The sequence below is a fragment of the Euprymna scolopes genome, chromosome 34 (assembly GCF_053919585.1).
Source record: "Euprymna scolopes isolate OS-2025 chromosome 34, ASM5391958v1, whole genome shotgun sequence".
NCBI classification, from domain to species: Eukaryota; Metazoa; Mollusca; class Cephalopoda; order Sepiida; family Sepiolidae; genus Euprymna; species Euprymna scolopes.
Genome location: NC_136515.1, coordinates 61,814,634 through 61,827,564, shown reverse-complemented (window position 1 = coordinate 61,827,564; position 12,931 = coordinate 61,814,634). Strand labels below are relative to the sequence as shown.

Below are 12,931 nucleotides of genomic sequence, written 5' to 3'. Positions count from 1 at the left end.
AAAGTGTGCGAAGTTTATTTGAACTCATTTAATGGAAGTCTGATTAAAGCTCTCCGTTTTCGGTCGTTTACCTATCTTTTACACTTCTCGGCTATTTAGTGTGTCAGTAGCCGAAATTCACACACACATACACACACAGACACACACACACACACACACGCATATATATATATAAATATATATATATATATATAATATTTTCAAAACATCATGAAAACATTTTTTATAAAAAGATAGCATCATATTGTGTATTTTGATATTCGTTACAATTGTTTCGTGACTATTCAGATAATTTCAAAAATTATGCCATATAAAATTATTCATGGTTTTCGGCATGACATCAGGAATCACACGCCTGAAACCTTATTGAAATAAATGTAGAAAGGAACAAGGTCGATAGCCATTAGTCGCGTGCTCTCGTGTAATGAATGAATGCGTGAATGTATGATTGACATGAAATTCTTAAAGATAAACTAAAATGACTGAAAAATGGGCTGAACTGACTTAAATAAAAAGTAAATGACTTAGAATGGCATTACTGAACTTAAGGATGAATCGAATGACTTAAGAATGACTTGAATTCTTAAAAATAACTGGAATCCTTCAAAAACAACTTTAATGATCTGGAGAATGACTTGAATGGCTTTGAGACTGACTGGTTGTAAAGTGGGTGATCATTTTACATTAAATTAATACAGAAAAGATATCCCCCACTTTATATCACAAAGTTACAAACATAAGTGCAGCATGTAATAAGAACAGATACTACAATTTGATCCTGGCCAAAAGGCCAAGAAAAGCTTAAAAAGCTAAGAATAGCATCTATTAATAACAAACCTTTGATCTCAACTACAAAGGTCAATCAGAAAAGTGTTACAGACTGACCGACCGACAGACCGACCGACGTAGTGACTTATAGAGTCGCTTTCACGCGACTAAAAATATAGAGAATATATTGAGCGTGAAATGTAAGTGTGTAAAAGAATTCTTACATTTAACACTAAAATTTTTAAATGGAGCTATAAATAAATGAATTAGCAAATCTTCATCTTAACAAATAAGAAATGAAATAATTATGAGATATAGAAGTAGTGTTGGTTTAAATCAGCTTCATGGGTAATAAAATTAGGCCAAAGCAATTTCAACAGCACAAAATGGAGATAAATCTAACATTAAATAATAGGCAGGTTAAGATGGAGTAACCTATATTTAATAAAAATAAACAGTTAAATATAAATAAAACAAACTTAGTTTTGAATTTAAAAAGTTAACGTTAAAATTATATATTTAAAATTAAACGTTGGTAATAAATAAATACTAAGATCAAAATATATAACTATGAGCGCTTAACATTAGAGAACTAAGTAAATTACTGAACATTGAATGAATAGAGTTATCTCCCATACAACGCGAAGACTTTAAGAATGTTATTGAAAATAAAAACATGAAATAATTATATAATAATCAAAATTGAAAAGATAAATATAACATTTAAAAGATAATAAATATAACATTGAAAAGATAATATATCATTTAAATTATTGGCATACCATATAGGGAAATGGAGATAAATGTTAAGTAATAATTCTTTTAAAATATACTTTTAATAACAATTCCTTCTTAAGTAATAAAATATTACGAAAAATCTGTCATGGGATCGTAAACGTAAACACAACTTAGACGAAACTACCGTAGATTGAAGAGAATATAGTCGGGACCCCCCACACACACCTCCCACATAAACACGAGCCCACGCGTTCACACACACACACACACACACACACACACATACACCCTATCCCCCCACACACATATATCTATATATATAAACTACAATTTCAAAGTTTAGTTTAGTATTTATAAAATTACTTAATTTAATAAATAATTTGGATGAGAAAAATTACTTAAATAAACACACACACACACAAATGAGTAATGTAATATTAAGATAGATAATTGTTTGTAATATCATTTTAAAGATAGAAATAGGGAACGGGGCTCTTCATTAATTCCATGTCAAACCAGAAAATAATTGCACAAAAAGGATAGAAAAGTTGGATGGAATAAGTGTACACTGCTTTCTCGATTAAATAAAGATAAAAATGTGTTCATACATGTATAAATAGTTTAGTTCGCCGTCTGAATCGTGGCTACTCTCGAATTTCTGTAATTGACATAATATTTGAAATTGTTCAAATAGTCACGAAATAATTGTAACGAATCAGAAAATACACAATATGATGATACCATTTTCTTTATTGTCTTGATCCTGTAAAAATATTATATGCAAGCTCGATTATTAAAACTGATAATAATGAAACTTAATAATTGAGTAAATTAATTTTGACTTTAATTTTATTAGTATTACCGAATTTTAATATGTTTTTATATATGAACATATTTGGTTAAAAATATTAATTATGTATGTTTCAGTAAACTCCTTATTTAAGGATACTACTTCATCAGACGGAATAAGAACCAATATTAACAAGACAGCCCTGATTATATTTGTTTTTATTCCCTCGACAAAAAAGACGATGAACCTGTAAATTCATTCTTGTCCATTCGTCAGTTCATCTGATCGTCTGCTAACACTTTTCTCAATAACGACGGTTTGGAATTTTCTGAAATTTTGCACAAACATTGATATGAGTAAAAAGTATTAGAACACGTTTTCCGGGAAAACTCCGGTTGCCCCCAAAGAGTTCCTTTCCTGTTAAAATAGCTAAACTTGACACGTTTATGCTTATTTAAAAAATTGATGTCTTGTATTTTTTATAAACATTTCTGAAAAGTTGTAACTAATTGATTTCTATATAATTTTGTTTGTCTATACTCCCCGGCAAATCTTGTGTGTGCCCCAGGGGCTGTTTAGGCCTAATTAGAACACTCCATTCTTGGGACTATTTTACCACATTTAGCAGTTGTGCATGGTGCTGAAACAAAATTTAAATATGTTAAGCCTTGGGGACTTTAGGGGCTTAATTAGAGGCCGCAAATGATCTACTTTTTGGCATGGTGCAGAACACTAATTTACATGTGTTAAGGACTAAAACTGCACTGCTTGTTCAATGTCGCCAAGATTTGACGTCGCTTGGGATTTTGGTGCTAAATAGTCGTGGGGGGGAGTGAACTTATTATTTTTTTATTCCTCGTTCACTGTGCAATCACGGCTACCATGCATGCTTAAATTGCTCATACAATATTTGGGTGTAAGATACGCTTTGAAAGGTGAATAGTAAGGTGAATGTGACCAGTAGACGTGTTTGAGTGAGGTTTGGTAAAGTAAGGGTGCATGGATTGGGAGGTTGAAGAAAGAGGGGGAAGTCTGCGTTCTATCCTAACCATTATCAATGGACCAGAGATATTCTCGTCAACATCATGCAAGGCCAACCTATTTGCCAAGAACTTTGCAGCTAATTCTACCCTTTGCGACGAAGTCCATCAACTCCCCATTGTTTTTCTATAACACAGAACACGCTAGGTAACATACAGATATCTGGACATGAGGTCGCCAAGCTTTACTGGATGTGCGTTACTGGAATCAAGAACTTTGATTCCAGTAAAGCAACTGGCCCAGGCAGCACCCCAATTATAGTGTTAAAAAATCTTTAACTAAAACTTGGTCCCATACTTACGAAACTCTTTAAGCGTTGCCTTTAGGAGAAGTGCTTTCCAACACCCTGGAGAACCTCATCAGTATTCCCTGTATTTAAGAATTCAGGTGATAAGTCATCCCCCCTTCAGTACAAACAAATAAGTCTCCTGTGTGTCATGTGTAAGTTGCTGGAATCCATATTTAATAGAGAAATAGTAAACCACCTCAATAGAAATAACTTTCTTCGTGACACGCAATATGGTTTCCGTTCTGCAAGATCAACCGCAGATGTGCTAACGGTTATATCTCTTTGGATTAGCGAATCGCTCGACAAAAGGCTTCCTTTCTAGGGCAATTGCTCTTGGCATATCAAAAGCCTTCGACAAGGTATTCCATAAGGGCCTACTTCACAAGATTTCCATCTACGGTATAACTGGAAATGTTCTCTCTATCATTAAATCATTTCTCTCTGATAGGCCCATAAGAGTAGTGGTCGATGGACAAAAATCAGAGGCCTGCAGTATTAATACTGGAGTCTTTCAAGGGTCCATCCTGGACCCAACCTTCTTCTTGATCTACATCAATGATCTCCCAAAACACATACTAAAATCATTCGTTGACATCTATGCTGATGACACGACCATCTATGGCAACCCATCAAAGCCTGTGAATAACAAGTCTCTCTCTGATTCTCTCTCCTCTGAGCTCGAGCGCGTGGTTCAGGGGGGAGGGGAAGACGTGGCTGGGTATCTTTAATGCATGTAAAACCAAACTTCTTTCTTTACATCATCAACTCTCTGATCCTTATCTGGCATCAATTGAAATATATGGCTCCCCTCTAGGAGAAGCCTAATGTTCTGACAAGCTTCTAGGCTTGACCTTCGTTCCTGATGTGAAATGGAACACGTACATCAAGTCTGTTGCCAATGTCGCTGGAAAGATGATGGGATCCTTTTACAGCACCAGAAGACATCTCATCCCTGATGCAATTCTCTATCTATATAAAAGCCAAGTTCGTCCAAAGATGGAATACGGCTGCCATATCTAGGCAGGAGCTGCTAAAAACAGCCTATACTGCCTTGACAGAGTACAAAACAGACTGTGTGGCTTAGTGGGGGATGTCATTTTCTCTTCCCTGCAACCTCTCTCCCACAGATGAGACGTTGCAAGCCTATCTTTGTGTTATCGTTATTTCCATGAAAGGTTCTCGTCTGAACTCCAATCTATGTTCCCCCCTCGCCAATCATTTACGAAAAACACCCGTCTAGCTGAATCCACTGTCAAAAATTTTCCCCACTCTTTATTTCTTCCTAACTCAAAACGTAGATTCCATGAGCAGAGTTTCTTTCTTAGAACACCACGCCTGTGGAACTCTGTTCCGTCTGCCTGCTTCCCACCTGACTACAACCTGGATGTCTTCAATTCCAACGTAAACAAATTCCTGATAAATCACCCCTTACGTATAAACTTTATTAAATCTCCACACTAACGTCCTGTTCTTACACTAACACTTACCTTTGAGTGGCTTCCGGCCTCGATAAGTTGTGACCACCTTGTAAAAAAAAAGAAAAAGATAATACTTCCCGTGGGTATATATATATATATATATATATATATATATATATATATATATATATATATATATATATATATCGGTCGGTCGTATACAATTGAGCTCTTCGCGTGCAATAACCTTGGTCGTCACCAGAAGTCGGGTTGCAACAGGTATGTTTAGGTCCCCGTCTCTTTCGCTTTTATTCAACGAATGTCTGATTATTGTTTTAATCATTGATCAGTCCATTCTCCTTGCTCCTTCGGTTATTTGACGTGGTGTCAAACGATGTCGACAATGCAAGTTTTATCAATATTTCCTCACATTGACGAGTCAAACAGACCATCATATTTCACAGCAAACAGTGTGTTCTATGTAGTCTGAGTGGCAACAAGTTTCCTCAGATTTCCACTACTTGTTACGTCTTTCGATAACCTTTTCAGATGAAGTTGCGTTATTGCAAACCTGTCAACCATTATTTACTCAACGATTATCGTCTCTACTAGAACTCAGATGGTTATAAGCCTCCCCAAGTTCCCAGTTCTCTTTGCATTCAACAAACGGAAACCTTGCTACTGCTTCTCTTCCTAGGTCATTTTACCTTTCTTGAACCTCTTTACTTATTTGATGTGGTGCCATTTCAACGCACACACACAAAAATAGAGTTCCGGTGGTGAAGCAAAGGATTTTATTTACAATTATACCATTTCAGCTTTCATGATTCCTTGTGAGGTCCCTTTGTGTCTTACATATGTAGCAGTTTTAAGATGTCCAGCTTGCGTCAGCGCCTCTTCTATTCTTTTTTCGAAGTCTTATGATATGTTTCTAACGCATCCAGTATTGTTGGTGCTATTTTGTCTTTCTTCATCTTTCAGAATCCTTTGAGATCTCTGGCCAGTTCCTTGTATTTACTCCAACTGTCCGCCACCTTGATTTTCACTCTTTGGACTGTTGGATTGGCAAATTCTACAATCTGGCAGAGCGTTGTCATTCTATTATGATATCTGGTCATCTTGCCAGAGTGAGTTTATCAATTTGTATATTCATGGCCAATTTGTGACTTTCATTTTCCAGTATTGCTGCCAAGTTATGTTTCTTCTATTTGTCTCGGTGTTCTAAATGCAATTGTATGCATAATTGTCAGTTTATTTGGTTCCCATTTGATCGTGTTTATTTTTTATATTTTTAGCAACTTTTCTGGATTAACTAATTTTTTTTTTGTTCCTTTGGTCATAGAATCTGCATTCCCTGCTTAATTATGTCTGTCAGTCCTTCTTTTTAGGTGGATAGTTCTAATCATGTTATCATGTGGGGATATTATCAGGAATTCTGTTTCCCTGCTTAAGTTTCCTTTTTATAGCCATGTTCACGTGGTTTCGTTAGTCTCATCTTTTGATAATCTTAAAACATTAATTCCTTTTATAAATTTTATTATTTCATTTCTTATATAAATGTGTCCTTGTCTTTTTAAAGTTTTATTTTCTAAGCTGCTATTTTATTGATGTTTATTCGATGGTACGTGATCTCAAACACCTAAAATATTCATAAGTGCCATGTCCCTGTCCTTTCTTTAATGTTAGACATGTCCATGCTTTCAACTATATACGATTTTCCCTTTCATCTTAAGTTGTGAAAACTTTTTCATTTCGAATTTCATTTGTATTTTGTAGTTTACGTGTTTTATCATGTTCATAAGCTTTTCTTAAGTTCCTTTTTTTTGATAAATGGTTGTAAGGTATTCATATACATGAGGTGGTTTATTATTTTCTCTTTGACTGTAAACATCAGTACGGTATGATATTCGCTGAGATAGGCAGAAGTTGCCATAAAATGTCGCCTTAGAACATAACCCTTTATATGCTCATCTAGGCCATAGGCCTTCATATAGCTGGAAATGATAGTTTCCATTGCAATCCCAATAATATTACAAATTCCAAAAAAAGTAATGTTGTCCACATACATGAGGTGGTTTATGATTTGTTCTGTTTCTGTAAACTTCTATATAGCATTCTATTTCCAAACTAATTCTGTACAGTCCGTTCATTCTTAGTAGTCAGTTACCAATGGTTAAATAATTCTGTTCTATTTTCCTAATAATAAACTTTTTATAGATATTAAGATCTGAGTTTAACGTCCGTCCGTTTATTTCTTCTTTTTTTATAAATGTGCTACAGGAGTGTAAATAATTATAAAGTGAGTGTAAGATTTGTTGGCTCTCATTCAATTTCCGACAAATTTAGTAAATAGTTTATTGGTTTGTGGTTCTGCTTCCCGCGGCTGTTCTCTATAAATGTAGTTATTTCTATTGGTAGTTATTTTTGTATATACGTTGTTAATTAAAAAAAAATCCTATCGTTTTTTTTTCTGTCGGCCTTTCATGTAGAGTCGTGCATTTGTTAACTTTCTGTAATTATTAATACGCCTGACGAATTCTCACGAGAATGAAACGCGGAATACTCGTGGAAAATTTACAAGAAAAGCATAAACGTATATATATATATATATATATATATATATATATATATATATATATATATATGAAAATAATGGAAATCGTATTCCGACAAAATAGAGAAATACAAAGGAACAAACCGTATTATGTGTTCATCAACGCTTCGTCTTTATGTTCATCCAGAGGAAATCTCGAAATAAAGACGAAACGTTCATGAACACATAATATATATATATATATATATATATATATATATATATATATATATATATATATATATATATATATATATATATATGGATATAATGGATTGCCACGACTTACTGCGATCCAGAGTCAGTGTTTCCTACATATGAAGATTAAATTCCGTGCTTTCTTTAGGGTAGAATTGAGTTGGTGTTTGTATCGCCGTTAGAGGGCGGTCGTTGGTTTTCTTGGTGGAATTTTTCGAGTTTAATGAGATCACTTTCGTGCATGATTTCGGTTTCACAATTATACAAAGGCGTAGGGATTACACTTACGTGGCACATCATGAGCTTCGTTTTTATTAATAGATGTTTATTTTTGAAGACATTTACCGAAAGCTCCACAAGCAAGGTCAATTCGGCTTTCTATTTCATTCTCAATTAGGGACATTTCCGAGATATAGAAAGTTATCTACTTGATGAAGAGGAGTGTCATTTATGTGAATACTTATGTCCTGTTAGATGGTGTTGGGTACTGGTTGAACAAACACTTTTATCTTACCGATATTAACAGAGAGTCTGAAACGGTGGAAGGCTACTGTGAAGTTGTTTACGGATCTTTGGATGCCTTCCTTTGAATGACAAAGGATCATGTTGTCATCTGCATATTGGAGCATGTTGGAATTTCACAAGGCTTTCAGATTTTAGTCTAGTTAGGCTTGAAAATATCCCCATCGTAGCGGTATCTAATGTTCACCTCCGGGTTATTTGGACGAAGTTCGTGCAACATTGCAACAGGATAAAAAGAAAAAATGTAGGTGCAAGGACACAGCCTTCTTCTCGTCCAAGGTAAATGGAAACGTTTTTGTTTCCTTGTCCTGATGCGATACATATCCTGACATGCCGTCATGTAGGGCCTGGATGCGTTCTACAACATTTGATTGAGTAGCCAAATTGCTTGAGATCTTTCCACATTGCGCCCCTTAGAACGCTAGTGACTGATTTTTGTAGTTCATATATTACAAGAAAGAGATGTTTCTCTTCTTCCCTGCTTTTCTCCTGCAGCTGTTAAGCATGGAAAACCATATCTATTATCGAACGAGAGACAAGCAAGCTGCACTGAGATTATGGGAGGACTTATTCCGTGACTTGCAGCAAGGGATTCAGTAGCATGCGGGCAAATACTTGTCCTATTATTGATAAAAGGGCAATCCCACAGTAATTGCCGCATGATTTTCGGTCAACACTTTTTGAAGGTAGTTACTATTACTATCAGATCCTTCCAACATCTAAAGTATGAGAGTAAATAGTCTTTTTTTTCATATGTTCGTCACCATGGTGGATAGAATCGAAGGGGATATTATCAGGCCCGGTGGCTTTATTTACTTTCATTTTCTCCATTGCAATCTGAAAGTCTGGTGCTGCATTCATCTATGTTTGGTCTGAGTGATGTACGGCCATTTTTAGAAAGTCCTCCTCTGCATCAGATTCTTTATTGAGTAGAGTGGCAAAATGCTCCTTCCAACGATCCAGAATTGATAGTGGATCGCTGAGGATGGTAGCATTTCCACGCTAGTTATTATTATTATTATTATTATTATTATTATTATTATTGTTCTCATTCTTCTTCCTCTTCTTCTTCTTCTTCCTCTTCTTCTTCGTCTTCTTCTTATTGTTATTATTATTGTTATTATTATTATTGTTGTTATTTTTATTATTATTTTTATTGTTATTATTATTATATTATTATTATTGTTATGGTTATTCTTATTATTGATATTATTATTGTTTTTATTATTTTTGCTATCATTATTATTGTTATTATTATTATTGTTATTGCTATTATTATTATTGTTATTATTATTATTGTTATTATTATAGTTCTTATTCTTCTTTCTCTTTTTCTTCTTCCTCTTCTTTTTATTATTATTATTGTTATTGTTGTTATTATCATTGTTATTATTTTTATTATTATTGTTATTGTTATTATTATTATTATTATATTATTATTATTGTCATGGTTCTTCTTATTATTGTTATTATTATTGTTTTTATTATTATTGCTATCATTATTATTATTTTTTTTTAATTATTATTATTATTATTATTATTATTATTATTATTATTATTATTATTATTATTATTATTATTATTATTATCTCTGACCTGAATGGGGAACCGTCCTAGACATAATGTCTCGATAAATCTATCCGTGGTGGTGTAACCTTAAATTCACATACTCTATTTATTGGAGAATATCAAATCCAAAAATTGAAAATAACGACGTAAATAAGGCTCGAACATCTTGTGATGGTCTCACGTCAGATAGGTGTCCCACTGGTCAACAGGGTGGGTCCTGTCGTAATCATACAACTGTTCGAAATTCTGAGGATCTGGCTGGATATAGGGGGAGTGGGGATTGCCAGAGAGGGTACCAAGACAATAAGGAATTGGAACAGGAAATGTAAAAAAAAAAAAACATGGACGGATGAGGAAAGAAGAGTACTGTGGGAATGCTTTGTAAGAAGTGGAAGTACCAAATCTTTGGATCTATCCAAAAAATGAAGGAAGAATGTGAATCGAGAGGAGGGGGTCCTAGAAGTGTCGCGAGTTTGGTATCCCAGTTAAAACAAATTAAATATAACAACCTACTTTCAGTGATTGCAAGAGAACAGATTGAATGGATGGTTAGGAATGAAATGAATAACAAAAGTAAAATTGATGAAACTAGCTCTGATGAAAGAACTGGAATCCTATAGTTAAGGGAAGTAATGAGAAAGAGTTTGAAGGGTCTAAGGTAGATGAGATCATTGACTCTGAGACAATGGAGCTAGTGAAAGGAGTAGATGTATGGATAAGTGGTGATTAAGTTCGAACTTTGACTTCTGTAGAAAAAGAAGTACTTCAGAAGTTAAGAGAGGTTCTTTGTAGAGATGATATCATAAAGATTCCAAGTATGAAGAGCAGTGATAGGCGGAAGGTGAAAAACGAGGTAAAAGTAATTCAAGGAGTAATTCACAACATCATAAGAAAGAACATATCGATTACGGAACTTAACAAGTTGCTATATGTAGCGTCATACGTTATTGTGAATCGTCTTGGCTTATTACAGAAGAAAAAGGGAAAAATGAAGGATAGAAGGCCACACTGGCAGAGGCAGCTTGAAGAAAGTATAAAACGGTGGCGGAAAGACATTAGAATCGAAGAAATAAGAAAAGGAGTTAAACTAGGACAGAAAGCAAAGGACGAGCTTGAAAAGAGGTATTGATTGCTGGAAAAGGGAACAATGAACGTTCTAACAATGTTGAAAAAGAAGGTCCACACTGGTGGTATAAAAATTAGGAACTTTGTTGGAAAATGTGTTGCATTTCGGCAAAACAACCTTTTCCGGAACAATCAGTTTCAGCTGTATAAAGAATTAAATGGTAGTAAAGCGGGGGGAATACCAACACTCCAAATGCAAAAGATGCAAGGAAGTTCTGGAGTGGGATTTGGTCCGTCGAAGGGCGATATAATGAGAAGGCTAGCTGGTTGGGAGAGGTCCGAGAAAGGCTCTCAGAAATGCAGCAGATGAGGAACGTTGAGATAACCATCGATGACGTTAAAGCTGACATACTAAGGATGACAAACTGGAAGGAACCTGGTCCAGATGGAGTGATGGGCTTCGGGTTTAAACAGTTCCCATTCCATTATCCACCTCTAGCTGCTGCTCTGCAGAGGGTTGTAGAATCGGGAGATGCCCCTGATTGGCTTGTGAAGGGAAGAACAACACTGATTAGGAAAGATCCTGCAAAAGGAACAAATGCCAATAAGTATAGACCAATTACATGTCTGCCAATGATGTGGAAACTGTTGACTGGAATATTTGCGGAGAAAACTTATGAACATCTAGAGAGTAATGGTGTTTTTCCTTACAAACAAACGGGGTGCAGGAAATGTACTAAAGAGCAACTACTAATTGATAAAGCAATAATGCAGGATGCGAAGAAGAAGAAGTGAAATCTGAGCGTGGCATGGATCGAATACAGAAATGGTTCCTCATTCAGGGATACGTCAAATACTATTGATGATGAAGGTTTCTGAGAATGTAGTAGGGCTTTTGGGGACAAGTATGACTCAATGAAAAACGGCGCTGACAGCAAACAGAGAAGAGATGGGACACGTTGTCATTAAACGTGGGACATTTCAAGGAGATTCGTTATCGCCACTTCTTTTTGTAATGATAATGATACCACAGAGCATCCTGTTGAAGAGAGAAAAACTGGGGTATAACTTTGGATATGGAGACAGACGCCTCAACCATCTACTGTTAATGGATGATTTGACAATATTCGGTAGAAATGAAAAGGAAATGGAGAGACTGATAGAACTTATGGGGACATACTCAGAAGACATTGGGATGGAGTTTGGGATTAGTAAATGGGTAGTGCTGGTGATGAAAAGAGGAGTAAAGATTCATTCGAATGGAATAATGCTGCCAAATGGAAAAATCCTGAAAGAAATAGAAGATACAGGATATAACTATTTAGGAGTGCTGGAGGGTGTAGGCATCATGAACAGAGAAATGAAAGAAAAAGTCAGAAAGGAGTATCTCAGAAGAGTGAAGCTAATTGCAAAGTCGAATCTGTATGGAGGAAACCTAATGAAAGCAGTAAATGCATGGACACTCAGTGTTTTGAGATACAGTACGGGAATTTTAGAATGGTCTGACAAGGATTTGCATGCCATGGATAAAAAAAAGAAAAGTTTTAGCAATGTTTGGTATATTTCACATTTGAAGTAGCGTAGCAAGTCTGTATCAAAAGAGGAAAGATGGTGGGAGAGGATTGAAATTTAAAAGACTGTTAGTACCGAGGAGATGTCGTTGAAGGAGCATGTGGTTAGAAGTGGGGAGTGGATGCTTAAGGTTGTGGCCAATGAAGTGGAGGTATGTGAGACCAATGCTGATTATGTGATTAGAGAAAGGACAGAGGAACTGGCTAGGAAGAAAATGCATGGATTTAGCAGAAATTGCTGATGAAAGATCATGGCAATGGCTTAGAGCTGGGTATCTGGCTAAGAGTACTGAAGCTTTTGTTTGTGCAGCACAAGAGCAGGCATTAGGAACACGATTGTTCAAAAAGTGGTTCTAGGAGAGGAAATTG

At 35.3% G+C, this 12,931-nt stretch overlaps 1 pseudogene; it reads right to left on the bottom strand.

Annotated features, from left to right (window-relative positions):
- Window positions 1–665: 665 nt before the first annotated feature.
- Window positions 666–802, bottom strand: LOC145259364 (U2 spliceosomal RNA; annotated as a pseudogene).
- Window positions 803–12,931: the final 12,129 nt, after the last annotated feature.